This window comes from Sphaerodactylus townsendi, linkage group LG04, assembly GCF_021028975.2.
Source record: "Sphaerodactylus townsendi isolate TG3544 linkage group LG04, MPM_Stown_v2.3, whole genome shotgun sequence".
NCBI lineage: Eukaryota > Metazoa > Chordata > Lepidosauria > Squamata > Sphaerodactylidae > Sphaerodactylus > Sphaerodactylus townsendi.
The window spans coordinates 109984061-109999344 of record NC_059428.1 but is presented as its reverse complement, the minus strand read 5'-3'; the positions used below and the strand labels follow the sequence as shown (position 1 = coordinate 109999344).

Below are 15284 nucleotides of genomic sequence, written 5' to 3'. Positions count from 1 at the left end.
TTTGGGAGGAGCAGCAGAGCCTGAAAATCTCCCAGAATTACAACTGATCTCTAGGTGTTGACTGGGGATGAGGGTAGAGATGGCTGTTTATCAGCACTGGAAGTAGGGTTGCCAGCTTCCGGGGTGTGGGGAGAGCCTGGAGATCTCCCAGAATTACAACTGATTCCCAGACTACAGACATCAGTCCTCTTGGAGAAAATGGCTGCTTTGGAGGGTAGCATTATATCCTGCTGAGGTGCTCCCTCCCAAATCCTGCCCTTTCTAGGCTCCAACATTAAATCCCCAGGAATTTCCCAAGCTGGAGTTGGTAAGCCTAACTGGAAGCAACATCACTATGCCAAATAGCAATGTCCCCATCCCCAAAACTCTCCCTCATTACTCTAGTATGATTATCTCTATGCTAATTTCCACATACTACATCTAAACCAGGGGTAGGGAACCTGCGGCTCTCCAGATGTTCAGGAACTACAATTCCCATCAGCCCCTACCAGCATGGCCAATTGGCCATGCTGACAGAGGCTGATGGGAATTGTAGTTCCTGAACATCTGGAGAGCTGCAGGTTCCCTACCCCTGATCTAAACCCTCCAAACCTCAAAGATACCTCTGATTGGCTGTACTCATTAGCCACCTCAATAAGCATGCAAAATGCCACCTCCTCCTAAGGAACAACCCCCCTTTTGTTTTTGAGCTACCACATTTTATGGTACCATTTATGCAGCCATGCTCTAGGCATTTGTGAAGTACCTAACAAGGCCTGAGGGGAAAAAGGCCAACCATAAGTTGTGGTCATCAAATGTAAGCTTCCTGTGCCTTGTTCTTTACCTCAGGTTGGCCTCATTCTGCCTTGTATAGTGTCCATTCTCTTCACCAGTCCCTACAGCTTTGCTGCTCACAGAACCATAACAGCCATTTAAATGCCAAGGCCAGGCTCCTTAACCGTATAAATGCCATTCTCCGACCCACAACTGAAACACTGAACTGCTAGAACTCGCAGATGTTTAAAGCATCTGCAACTTATAACATGTTAGTAAACTGTTACTAAATGAGGTAATCTTATTATAAACCTCAATTACCCTTTAGGTATTAACAAAGAAATAACAGAACGGCCTCCAGCAATTCCTTAAGTACCTGTTCTAGATATCATCGTGAACTATAGTCAAATTAATAGATATGTAAAATTCCAAAAACAGATGACGAGTATATACCTCTTCTAGATTCAAAGTATTTTAAAACATCTGTTAAAACAAATTAACTTTACAGAAGCTAATACACAAGGGTGTTCCCCCCACAAACAAAAAGCAACTTTGTCTTTTATCTTTAACTAATCAATATTGGCATCAATATACAGTTCCACATTTTATCTAACCAATCCGAAGTTAATGGAAATTTTACTTGCCTGCACTATCTTGCATAAATTGCTCTATACACAGAAATGTAGCAGTGCATACTAAGTAGTTACACCCTTCTCAGACCATTCAAGTGAACATGATCTGAAGGGTGTAACTAAAATGAGGACAGCACTGGAAGTCTACGTTTCTTGATATGTATTTAATTCTTAATGCAGGTTACAGGCACAGTAGTGAATCTAGACTAAATCCATAGTCCAGAATTCTTTCATCAGCCTCTGAATATTGCCACAAAAATTCTTAGCATTAAGTTATTAAGTTACACCTACCAAAGGAGTGGGGGGGGGGGGGATCTCCCATCTTTCTGATATTTCCAACATTTTATACTGCAATTTTCATCTATCATTTTAGATGACAAGAGTAATTCACCATCTTGTTAGCACGTTCTGACTAGTTCCCTTTTAAAGTTTTATTTAGCCAAAAGTGGTGCTACTCCTTCCAAAGATGTACTAGACATCCACTGATATATATTTTCTCCCATAACCTGGGCACATTTGACTAGATAATTCTTTAAGATGCTCAAACTTGCATGCAAATTTGTAGATTTTTGAACCAAGGTCTTCCCTCTTAAATGAAGTTTGAAATCTCAGAGTGCTGAATGTAAACCAGGTTGCTGGATGCATTAACAGGAAAGTAGAGGCTGTACAGCAGGAGTGACCACATCCACTGCCAGAGTTCCAGAAATAAGCTAGGATATCAACATAAGCATCAGCTATGTTAGCCGGAAACTCCCTCAGTGCCAGCAGGAATCCATCTGAATTCAGCAGAAAGGATGCGCAGAAGGTCTAAATGCTTCCAGATATTTCGAGTCCCCCTACAGGCCAGGCATACTGGAGCCAGAAAGGCCAGCTGCCAGGTGGGACCTGGGAATCCCCTAGAACAGTGGTGGTGAACCTTTGGCACTCCAGGTGTTCTGGACTACAATTCCCATCAGCCCCTGCCAGCATGGCCAATTGGCCATGCTGGTAGGGGCTGATGGGAATTGAAGTCCATAACATCTGGAGTGCAAAAGGTTCGCCACCACAGCCCTAGAATTACAGCTCATCTGCAGATTTCAGAGGACAGTTCCCCTAGAGAAAATGGATGCTTTGGGGATGGACTCATGGCATTATACCCCACTTAGATCCTGTCCTCCCCAGGCTCCACTTCCAAATCTCTAGGAGTCTCCCCACCTGGATCTGGCAACCGTACTACCCTCCACCACCTGCCAGTAGTCAGGGGGATATCACTTGGCAACCCTGCCAGAAGCAATTACTTTTGTCACTTCTTGCAGACTACCTTCACCTTCACTGGTTTTCTTTAAAAAAACAAAAACCTACCACCACCACCCTTGTGCACCCTTTCCTACTCTGTATATTCTGCACAGTTCCTAAGCAGAGTGTTTAGAACTTGGTTGAGATTGCTAAGACTGAACTTTTCCTGGGTTCCAGGTTAAAAACCTGATTGTTTAGGGAGTAACCTACTTTCCCCATATGTAACTCCTGGTCCTCCTTAAGTGGGCAGTTTTGGTCAGGTTTCTGTATTTGCATAATTTTTGCACATTTTTATCTGGCCCTTCCTCTGAGGAGTTACATGTGACTTATAAATTCAAACTCTATCTTTAATACGGTAAAGTTTTTTTTACCTAGTTGCCCAGAGGCAGAGCAAGACATCAGTAGAAGCAAGAGGCTACCATGATTCCACATCTCCTTCCTTCTCTTCCTTGAGATGCCCTTGTTAAATGCAAGGTTTAATATGATGTTGCTGCACTGCGCATTGCCTCATACTCATCTCACATTGAGGGACTGCCCATGAAAGTTACAGGGAAACCTCCCAGTGGGTCACTGTGCCACAGGCAGAGGTGGGATCCAGCAGGTTCTCACAGGTTCCCGAGAGTAGGTTACTAATTATTTGTTTGTGCCGAGAGGGGGTTACTAATTGGTGATTTTGCCACGTGATTTTTGCCTTACACCCCTCCTCTCAGCAGTAGCGCGCAGAAATTGAAGCAGTCTAGCAGAAGGTGCACCGGCATGCGTGGCAGCCTGCACCTGCGTGCATTCGTTTCCCGCCCAAGGACCGGCGCAGCGCTGTGTCCTTGCCACAGCCCAGCCCAGGAATGCCCCGCCCCTGGAATGCCTGACCATGCCCCCGTCGTGCCCCACCCAGCCCCATTGGCACTATGCCACAGTTTGAATCCCACCACCATGGGAACCTGTTACTAAAATTTTTGGATCCCATCACTGGCCACAGGGCTATGGGTGGGCAGGAACAGAGGCAGACTGGCCACTATGAGCACTGGGATATCTATTGGTACATCAAAATCCTGCTGCCCACACCTGAGCCAGTCTAGCCCAAAGGTGGGAAGAGCCATGTGAGGAAGGTGGCATCCAAGCCTCACTCAGAAAGGAGAACCTGGCCAAGATGCACGCGGCATGTGGCTGGCTGGGCAGATAGGGTGGCTCTTTCTCCCTCCCCGCTTTGGAGAGTGGGGCCCTTTCCCTGGATAATCTTTGCTCCAAATCCTCCTCTAGTCAGGAGCAAACAGAGCCTAGTTCCAGAAACTTTGCCAATATCTCAGGAGCCACTTGGCTCAGATGATCCTTCATTGGTAATGCTGATTGGTGGCAACTTACCCTTTGATTGTTCCCACACTGCTGTCAGTTTGCAGGAAGAAGCAATGGGTGAACTAAAGCCTATAGTTGGGGGTGCAGAGTGACCCATGCAGAGCAGGTTTGCAGAGCCACGGGTGCTGCTTGTCATGGTTTGCTCCAGGGACATTTCCCCTTCCCTGTCCTGGCTGTGGATAGTGGCGGGCAAGACAGTACATAGCATGGGAGTCACATCATGTGTTATGTTAAGTTATAAATTATGATGAACATGCTGCAGATCAGTCTCTTCCATAACACTAGCTTGGTCTATAGCTTATGGGCCTGGCATTAAATCTCTGCCCATTAATAGAGGTACTGGTACCTACATGAGAGCCAGCAGTGAAGCATTGTGGCTGAGGATACAAGAGAGAGAGCCATTGAATTAAATCTCCCTGCTGCAATAGGGAGCCACTGTATCCTTCCATAGTGATGATAATGCCGTAATCAATCGTTGCAAAGATTATTGAAATAATGTACATGATATGCTTTGAACACTCGTGGCATATATATAAATGCTAATTGCTACAATGTGTATATTGAATTGAAAATGAAATACAATGAAGATTTAACACACTATTATATTAATACTATATTAGTTTCTTTAAAAGTTACCATGGAGATTTAGAGTACCACAGAATGCATTGGGAGGAACCTCTAAACTAAAGCAGATTTCGCATGGGCCAAAAATAGTGGTGTGAAAAAGGGTTTTCACACTGCTTTCACACCATTGTTTTTGGCCCAAGAGGAATCTGCTTAAGAAAGGAATCTCCTTTATAAATTACTGAAGTTTAAGCCAAACAACTGCACACATTTACTGATATTGGTGTCACACCCATGTTTCCTGCATCTAGCATGGAATATATAGGGTCCATTCATGTGTGCCCACACTTCTCTATCACCCATGCTCCCAGAAGTATGTCCATGGGTATACTAGGATACCAAGGTATAGCACCCACATACAAATCCCCTGGAAGCACATATTCCACTTTTAGCCTTTACATTTGTTTATGTTTCTGCAAACAGCCCACGCAGAGGCAGGCAATGACAAACCCCTTACAAATGTCTCTTGCCTTGAATATCCTACAGGGTTGCCATAAGTCAGCTGCGATTTGACGACACACAGTCACACACAAAACTGTTCTCAACATACTACAACTCCTGCAGGTTACAGAACATGCTAATGTGGTGGTGGGGAGGCACCTTTTGTTTCTTTTGTGTTATTAAAAATACTTTTCTAAATACCTGAGAAATTTGCTTAGTATGTACAAACCTCTACCATGTCTGTAGTTAACATTGCTTTAATGATAGACCATTAGAAGGAACAAGTGGGAGGCCCACTAGAAACCAAGGACAGGTTGGAAATAAACAATTAGGAAATTTTCTTACATGTGCCCAAATCTCCCCTTCAAGGGCTCTATAAACTCTCAAGAGCTTGAGCAAGTTAATTTTCCCCTCTGACTCACAACCACTGTCAAATATTTGTACCACCTAGAGCAGGGTACCCCAGTGTGGGGCCCATGAGTGCCATGGCATCCATCAGTACTTCCTCTGGATCCCACCATGCTTTTCAGGAAGGGTTCAGGGCCTCTGTAAGGCAGGGCTTGCTACTGGCTAACTTAATTCAAATAAAAGGGGTTACCATAGGTACCTTATCACCAGTGGACACTGGAGGATCAGGAGGACTTGTAAGCATCCAGACTTGTATTTCAATTCCTACTTCAGGCTTCTCTTCTCTTCTCTTCTCTCTCCTTCCTTCCTTCCTTCCTTCCTTCCTTCCTTCCTTCCTTCCTTCCTTCCTTCCTTCCTTCCTTCTCCTTTTATTCCCCTTTTGTTATTCTTTTGTGAGGAAGGAGGTGTCTGTTTAATGCACTTCCTGTGGCAGCCATTTAGGGGTGGTGCTCTCATCAACTCCTCTCAAAGTTCCAAAGGTGCCTGCAGGACACAATGGTGGGGACCCGTGCCCTAGAGCATATTCAGTCCTCATCATGATCTTTCCTCTTTTGGTTAATCTACAAAATGACCTTTTCCACTGAGTCACCTGTGGGTGTCCTGGTTTTGTTGCTTTTGGAAATGGCATGAGCCACCAGCTTACTGTGGCACATAGGGAATCATAATTTTTGACTAATTATTCTCATTGGTTGCAACCGTATAACAGCTGGGTCACCATTGTGAACATCCATGACTGAAGTCCAGTGATCTGTTTCTGCAGTGATATTTTTCCGTTCTAATATTACATAGTTGGGCTCAGGTTTTGATCTGCCAGTTTAGCCAGGGGGGAAATTCAAGTTCTCACAACCTACACTTACTGGTATGTCAATAATGCCAGTGGGAACAGAAAGTTCAGGATCTTTCTTGTAGGCTCAGAGCAATCGCTAGCTATAAAGAAGCAGGTCCTGTCCTCTGTGCTTGTGCAAGAAGGAGGTTTACATATTAATCCAAAGAATGTGAGCAGGTGCAGCTCTTCCCTCCTCTGCAATACAATTCCCTCCTATACACAGTTTTTAAACATAAGAGCCCTGTCATCCAATGCATTGAGTAAAAGTAAGGTAAAGTGTGATATTAAGTAGCTTACTTAACAGGTTGCCAACCTCCAGGTGGTAGCTGCCTATGACAGCAGATCTCCAGGTGACGAAGGTTGTTTTCACATGCCAAAATTACACCTGTGTACCATCGGTTTTTTAACCTGGCTCTATTTTATCCTGGTTTCCCCCTCCGCACAGCTTTCCAGGAGCTGAGTGTGGACCGGGAGGTAATACTATTCTGCACAAGCCCAGGTCTTTTGTATTTACACCGCAAGTGAATCCCTGCATGCACCTCTTGATCGACCCAGAGTGGCTAGGTGGGAAAAATAAAATGGTTCTGCTCCTGTGGTGTTCGCATGGCAGGATGTCACCTCCAGATATTTGAAAAAAATTGAGAATCCTGGGCTAAGGGAAATATCAAGGGGCCACAGAGGGAACCATGTGAAAAAACTTGCACGATCTGGGCTATTTCACTTGCCCATCCCAGGATATTTGGACTGTGTGGAAACAGCCAAAGATCAGTTCCCCTAGAGAAAATTATTGCTTTGGAAGGTGGGCTTTGTGACATTATATCCCATCTCCCCCAAAATCTCTTAGTATTTCCCAACCTGGAGCTGGCAACCATACTTACTCAGCCTGTTGGTTAAAGCTGCTCTGGCTAAGACGCTGCTTGTACAGAGGGGATAAATTAGGAAAACGTGATTTTGTCTGCAAACACTAGTCAGTACTTAACCAGAAATACAGTTAAAGTAGTTTGCAATAAAGTGCAAAAAGCCCAATTTAGCTCATGGTAATCGGCATGTGAAATCAGATTTCACCTTGAGCATGGACCAGGTAAAATCAGCCCAGATCACACACTAACAGGGCAAACCAGCAAAGGAATCAAGCTGTCAGAGATAAGATCAGGTTACAGTGGCACATAGCTGTGGGGATTACATAGAATTTGCAAAATCTGTACTGGGAGCTGTTGGAAATAGTGCAATATATGAAAATATACTTTCATTCAGGATGGCAAAGCCCTGCGGTCCAAAACCTTATAATGTAATTTAGGAGACTGTTGGATTTTCTCTTCAGTCAAATGCCATGAAATATGCTCCCATGCTCCTAAGAGCCCCCGCTCCCGCAGCTGCCATTGAAACAGGTGTTGTGGGGTAGAGGGGAATTAGTCTGCAGGGGTTCAATTGCCCTTACTTGCTGAAAGGATCTTTGTGGAAGTAAGAAATGACCTACTCATCTTTAAACCAACATTTCTTCAGATGTCTTTATGTGCAAAAGGGACCTGTACTTTTGCCACTGAACAGACCCAAGAAGACAGAAATGGGTACCAGGTATGTTTTCTGCCGAGCTTGTATCTTTTTCATGACTTCTCTCATTATGCACAACTTCTCTCATTACCGTCAGATCCTTTAGACAGAGATGGGCAATCGGATTGTTTTGCTCCTGAGTTTGGGGTAGGCAAATGCAGAGTTGTAATTCTTGGGGTTGTAAGTTGCTGGGGTTGTAAATTGCTGCCACCAAATATCTGAAAAACGGAGCTTTGTCTATTGAAAGCTTATGCCCTGTAAAACCTATTAGTCTCCATAGTACTACTGGATTAGCTGATCTACTGGAGACCAATATGGCTACCCTCTGAAATAATATTGATTATGGACTATTATTCTCATCAAATCAGTGGAAGAGTTCTACCTACAAAGTCAACTATATTCCAAAGAAATGCTTTTTCAAAAAAAAGTCAAATAGTAATCTAGGGTTGCCAGCTGCCTGAAGGGGAAAAAATGCCCAGTCCCTTTAACAGAGGTTTCATGGATATTATTTACCAGTTGAAGTTCTTTTCCTCCATTCCATGAAAAGCTTCAGAAGCCTGTTTCCACACATTAAGACTCATTTAACAGATACAACCTCTCTGTCCTGGCTGACCTGAGCCATAAAAAAGTCCCAAAACAAAAATAGCACAATACCTATTGTTAAGACCAAACAAAATAGCACAGAACAGTACACAAGCTCTCCAGAAGAAGAAGAAGAAGAAGAAGAAGAAGAAGAAGAAGAGGAGGAGGAGGAGGAGGAGGAGGAGGAGAGGAGGAGGAGGAGGAGGAGTTTGGATTTATATCCCCCCTTTCTCTCCTGTAAGGAGACTCAAGGGGGCTGACAATCTCCTTGCCCTTCCACCCTCACAACAAACACCCTGTGAGGTAGGTGGGGCTGAGAGAGCTCCAAAAAGCTGTGACTAGCCCAAGGCCACCCAGCTGGCATGTGTGGGAGTGCAGAGGCTAATCTGAATTCCCCAGATAAGCCTCCACAGCCCAGGTAGCAGAGCGGGGAATCAAACCCGGTTTCTCCAGATTAGAATGCATCTGCTCTTAACCACTATGCCACTGCTGCTCCCACCATGTTGAATGTTCCGTACAAAAAGAAGTGGGAGGAGAAAGTCAGTTTTATGAAGGCATAAGATTTTTTAGAACTTTCCAGAAAGTCCTTTTCCATTTGAGAACTCCAGGTTACAGAACTGTAGTCTTTTTGTCATGATCTTTAAAAAAACAAAACAAAAAACAAACGTTTTCTCCTCATCATTATTTGGGTGTGTGTATGTATGTGTTACTCAACCTGATGAAGAGTTTTGAAGACTAGCTGGGAAGTTTACAAACAGGTATGTAATATTGTGGTTGGTCCTAATGAGGTGTCTTTTGTTTTGGAATCTCCTATTTGGAAACAGACCAAAGTATGGTGACACAATTAAAGTTGTGTAAAATTCTACAGGCAGGATAATTTTTAAAGCATTAAATGACAGATGTCATTGGGGTTATATATTTTCCTTATCCATACATTCCCCTGGAAATTGGTGTTCTCTAGCTGCTTTTTCTCCCAATGGAAATGACTTTTGCTAGCTTCTCCGTGGGGTGGAGGATCCCCTTCCTGCAGGTTCTGTTGTCCACCACTGTTATAAAACCCTGACAGCATCACATGTCTCATTACATTACTTCTGGGGAAAACTCTATGGTAGAGTTTCTTTCTATTCCTAGAGCTTCCCTCTGTCATTTCTGGGTTTCTGCCCAAAGCGACATACAATGCACATAGCACTGCACAACTCCTCCACGTTTACAGCCCAGAGTTCAACAAGGAGAAGAACAAGACAGGGGAAGAGTTCAGCATTCCCCTGCCACCCTTACCTTAAACTGAGCTCTGTCCTCTTATCCATCATCCAACAATATAGAGAACCAGTAGTGATCCAATTTTACACACAGTTCTATAGTTTTCATCTACCCTTGCCCAGAGTTTAAAAATCCTCACTGGGCATGGGTCAAAGCAATATTAAAATTATATCAGGTGAATCATAAAAATAAACAAAAATGCAGAGCTATTGAGGGACAATGGTTATTTTAACAGAAAATGCAATACACTGATCTTCACAGGAATTTAATTCAACAATTAAACAGACAAGTGCTTCATTTTCATCACCTCTGGTGGCACACTTCCTCTAGATCTTACCAAAAGGAGATACTAAATGTGTTTATTTAACAATTGAATAAATTATCAGAGAAGATAATCAGGGGAAAGTATTGATAATTTTGTACTAAATAAACATGATACCGTACTGCCTGACCATTATTTTCTTCTGATGCCTCCCTTCCCTCCCCTCCACTCTTTGGGTTCATATTTCAATACCAAAACAGATCCTCAGGCTTAAATCTTGTTTTAAATCTTGTTTCCGTGATATAAATGATATTTTTCCAGAATGGTACTGCATTTGGATTTAGGAATTAACTTGTGTGGGAGAAGACAACCTTTTCATATGCCAGTCATGGATGAAGATTACAAGTACAAAACAGAAGTTTTAACTACTGAGTACAAATGTAAAACTCTCTTATCTATTCATAGCACAGCAAGCTACTGGAACTGGTTTTTCAGGATTAGGGTGGAGAAGATTCTTTTGAAACAAATTAATCCCTAAAATTGTCAGTAGCATGGAATCAGATAGTTGCCATGTCATAATTCTGAACGGTGCAAATTCTGTTTTTTTCTTATACACTAAATAAACATTAAATTGGTTCTACACAGTGCCTTTTTCGTGTAATTCTTAATTAGTAAGCAAAAAGCACCTCCTCATTAAAAGACGTGTTCTTTGTTGCAACGGCATTATCACAACAGTTTACCACTGCCCTTGGTCTCCAAATAGTTTTGTTTCCTTTGTTTCACCATTCCGTTTTTTAAAGATATGACTGCTGGGTTTTAAAAAATTGGCCTATAAAGAAGGTAAAAAGTGAGCTCCCTGCCACAGCATATCAGAGTAAAGATTACACACTTCTTCCAGGTTAATTGGCCTTAGAATACCATTTAAAAATTTAACCCCTGCCACAAATAAAACTTTGGAATTCTTTTTTTTTAAACAAGCAGATAAATTATACTAACACCTTTTTTTCAAAACTCAGTTGTGATTTTTAAAGTTCACTATTTGCAAAAACCCTTCTTGAAAGTTCTTCAGAACGTGTGCAACCTCATGCCAAAGAGTGGAATGTAAATAGAGCAAAAAGAACATACAGGTAACCCCCTCCCCAAATGTCTCAAGTTGACCCTGTAGATAAAAACATGAGTTCTGAATCAACTGGCATATAAATAATCCCAATCTATATTAAGTCAATACTTACTTTCTTATACCATGAATGAGAAACTCTAGAATCCAGTCCCTGGTGCTTAAGGTTGAGCAGTTCAGCTTACAGGAGAGTGATATCGTTCTCCATCTGAGAGTCTCAATAGCTTCCCGGCTTCTTCACCAGCGACTGAGTCACTCAGGGAGGAGAAGAGAGGCGTGGTAGAGGGAGTTCACCTTCCACAAATACCAATTCAGTTAAAATTCACTTGCATTTTTTGTACTCTGGTTCAGGTATCTTTCTTATGATGCAGAGCTGGGCTGGGACAGAGAGAAAGAAAGAACAACAACAGAGAAACAAGGAACAGGTTGTCATGGATTTCTTTTTTAAAAGCCTCTTCTTTCTTGCTGAACGTGTCTGACCATAGAACTGTCACTGTGCAATGTGCTTGCCTTCTGAGTAATAGGTTAATGTGACCAATGTATTTTTTTAAGGCAGGTAAGTCTAATTTCCGGTCTGCTAATGGAGTAGCAGAATCTTGACATGACTGAATGGGTTGTACCACTTCAGGGTGGAGGTGGAAAGAACACCTCTGTAATATTTGCCTGCAGTTGCCAGCGGTTAAACTAGTCCCTCTAATTGTCCCTTTAATATAGTTTTGATTGGCAAGCAATTACCAGGGGATGTCATTTAACATTATGCTAGGAAAAGACTTAAACTGCCCATTTCCAATTATTGCCGTTCATTTATTGGGACAGGGTTTTTTTCTTTTATCCTGCCTGCTTGGCAACCTCAATGCTAACCCCCTTTCCATAAAAAGACTCCCTGAAAATAAAAATCGACTGCATGAGAGAGAAAGCTGGTAGCCCAACCTTTCATAGGTTTCACTAGCTTTCCACTGAGATGGATTAATATGAGGGAACCTGGGGAAATGAAATGCCTCCCACACACTCAGAAGTGATACAGTCTATTCTACCACCTCCTGTAACAATTTCTTCCGAATACAGGCCTATGCTATAAGGATGAGGGGAAACATTTTTGGTGTAAAACAAAAGGTGGGGCTTTCAATCATGCCTGGAACAGTCTCCTTCCAAAAAACTCCCCTTACTTCTTTCAGACTAGTTTACTGCCATTCAGTGCTCCATTTTGTTCCCAAATCAAATCACCTTCTTCCTTGAAGCTGTAGCGTCATCAAGTAACCACCCTGATTTCAGTTACCAAAAGAGCAAAAGACCCACTTTAAAGAGCAACTGCCAACTGAGACACCAAAGAGTTTGTTTTGGATTTCAGTTGGGGTTACCAATCTCCAGGTACAGTCTGGAGTTCTCCTGCAATGGTAACTGATCTCCAGACTACAAAGATCCTAACCCTGAGGAAATGGCAGCTCAAAGGACACTCTTATGGAATCAGATCCCGGCTGAGTCTGTAATTAAACTCCACCTTCCCCAGGCTCCACTCCCAAATCAATATGGATTTCCCACATTGTAGCGGGCAACCTTATATTTGGGATATGGTTCCCAAACTCCAGGTGGGGTCTGGCGATCTCCTGGGATTATAGGTGATCTCCAGACTACAGAGATCAGTTCCCCTAGAGAAAATGGATGTTTTGGAAGGTAGGAGCTATAGTATTATACCATACCTTCCTGAGGTCAATCCTCCTAAACCCTGCCCTTTCCAGGTTCTCCCCCACCTCCCAATTCTCTAGGAATTTCCTAATCTGGAGCTTGGGTGCATTCCTCCTCCTGTCTCTTATTGTAATCACCTTTTTTAAATCATCAGGAGAGGAGAAAAATTTACAGGAGCAGCAAATGGCTGGTTTTTCATGGTCAACATGCCCAGTGGTAGATCTGGGAGCTTGCCTGCCATGGTGCTTTTGCCCTGCTTCTGACTCCCCGTGGCTCCCAGGTGCTTCTCAGGATTCGAGGCAGGGCTGGCGCATTATGCCCTAGCTGTTTCTTCACAAGCCCAGTGCTTTCCCATGTGCACTGTGAGCTCTTCCACAATCTCTTCACGCATGCACAGAAGAGCTCCATTTCCCACGTTATGGTTGGCTGAATCTCCCCCCGCCCCCCCCCCTTTTACTATTTTAGTTTTAAATGACTCTGAACACCAAACAAGCACTGAGAATTGGCGCCCTCCAACCCCCTCTGTCTGAAACCCTTGCATGTGTGAGAGAACTGCTGCCCTCCACCCCCTGTCTAAAACCCTCGTGTGTGAGAGAGAATTGCTGCCCTCCACCCCCTCTGTCTGAAATCCTTGCATGTGCAAGAGAATTGCCATCTTCAACCCCTCTCCCTCTGTGTTTTTTTTCCACTGCAATGACAGCCACGTCTCTTATCAACAGGGATTCTGTCACAAACGCAAGGATTTTACGGGGGTGGTGGTGGATGGCATCGATTCTCAGTGCCTGTTGATTGGTGGGGTGGGCCAGAGTGGTGAGGCAGGAAAAATGGCCCTGGTTCTGCTGCTGTGGAGTTTTAAATGGCAGCAGAAGCCATTGGAGTAACAAAGGGGCATTTCAAAAGAACCTCACATTTGGTGGTTTTTGAAAGTTGCTGAACAAAGCCAATACTGTGGGGCAGCGCCGGGACAACAATGTGGTAGACACGTTGCTGGACCAGGAGCCATGAAGAATTCCCAGTTGCAGAGAAATATTATCTGTGCTAACAACAGGGCGTTTTGATCATGCCAATGTTCACTAAATGCACTGTTTCGATTTTCAACTAAGCACTGAAATCAAGCAGAGATATGAATAGAAGTGAGGGGAAAGTTACCAGATAAGGTAGTATTAAAATTAGGTTTTTTGCTAGGTTGGAACCTGATGGAGAAGCACCAGAAGTAACTGAGTGTGGGAAATCCAGGTTCAAATTCCTGCTCAGCTATTAAGCTCATGGAAGGGCCTAACTTACAGCACAGGGTAAGATTTGAAAACAAAATGGAAACTTTCTTCCTGACCAGATCGTACAAAACATAGAAAACTCAACATAACTAGATAGTTCAGTTTTTATGTACATAAGAAAGAACAAATACTGACAATTTATGTTGTTTTTTCCTCAGTATTCCAAAAACAGAGCTGGTTTACAAATGTGGATCAAATTATTGCTCATTCTTTTGACTGCTACACTGCATGAGCTGTCTACAACTTATACACCAACACAGGCACATACGCAGACCATTCATAATTGTGTTCTTATCACTGGCAATAGAATGAAGTTCAGGAACATTAAATTATCCAAAGGAAAAGCTGTCAGAGAATTCCTAGCAAATTTTCTATTGGTGAACCAATGGCACTGAAGATGGTGGTGGTGGTGTTCTAGTCTTCCATATTGCTTTACATAAATAAAAAGTTTTAATCTAAAAAGAGACATGTTTGAAGTCGACCAAACAGGTGTTTTTTGTAATATATTTTTTTAATTTTTAAATCTAAAACAACTACAAACATGGCAGACCAGCCAACCTACAAAGAAAGGAAATCAGAAAATACCAAGTGCAACCTTTGTCCACCATAAAATTACCAAAAACCCATATAATAATGTTTAAAAGAAAAAAGTAAACATTAGAATAAAATAATAAAGAATAAACAGCAAATAAAAACTTACTGACTTCCCATCTCGCTTCTGCCTTGTGTTCCTCTTTGTGTATAACATTACTTTAAAAAGTACCTTTTGCTTTTAAATCAGCTATTCTCATTGTTTGTCCCATTCTTATTATTTTTCCCATCCTTATGAAAATTACCCCATCCCTATTTACTAACATACAGAACTAGATTTAGGCATCATATTACCATGTATGTTAACCATTATTACTTACCGTTTTCCCTTTCTCCTTTCTAATGATTATAAGCCCCTATAATATACCAGCCATCTGTTATATTTACCTGTACATTACTTATTGCTCCAAATCCTTTAATTCTAACTCATCTTGAAAATCCCTGAACTTATATTGATGATGATGATGATGATGATGATGATGATGATGATGATGATGATGATGATGATGATGATGATGATGATGATGATGATGATCTTTTTGTTCTGATTGGAGAACTTTCTTGCATTCTGGACACCTGTGATTTTCTGGTAGACCTAATTAAAGGTAAAGTTGGGGGTTGGATTTGATGACTCTTGTCGTCTCTTCCAAATCTA

At 42.5% G+C, this 15284-nt stretch overlaps 1 protein-coding gene across 1 annotated transcript in view; it reads right to left on the bottom strand.

The window, feature by feature from the left end:
• The window catches only part of SCEL (sciellin), a 108433-nt gene that overhangs the window by 69683 nt on the left and 23466 nt on the right, over nucleotides 1-15284 (bottom strand). The window contains exons 2-3 of the mRNA XM_048493701.1: nucleotides 15017-15224; nucleotides 11197-11459 (exon numbers count right to left, since the gene is read on the bottom strand). The gene's annotated coding sequence lies outside the window, so the exon portion shown is untranslated. The remainder of the gene's footprint in view (nucleotides 1-11196; nucleotides 11460-15016; nucleotides 15225-15284) is intronic.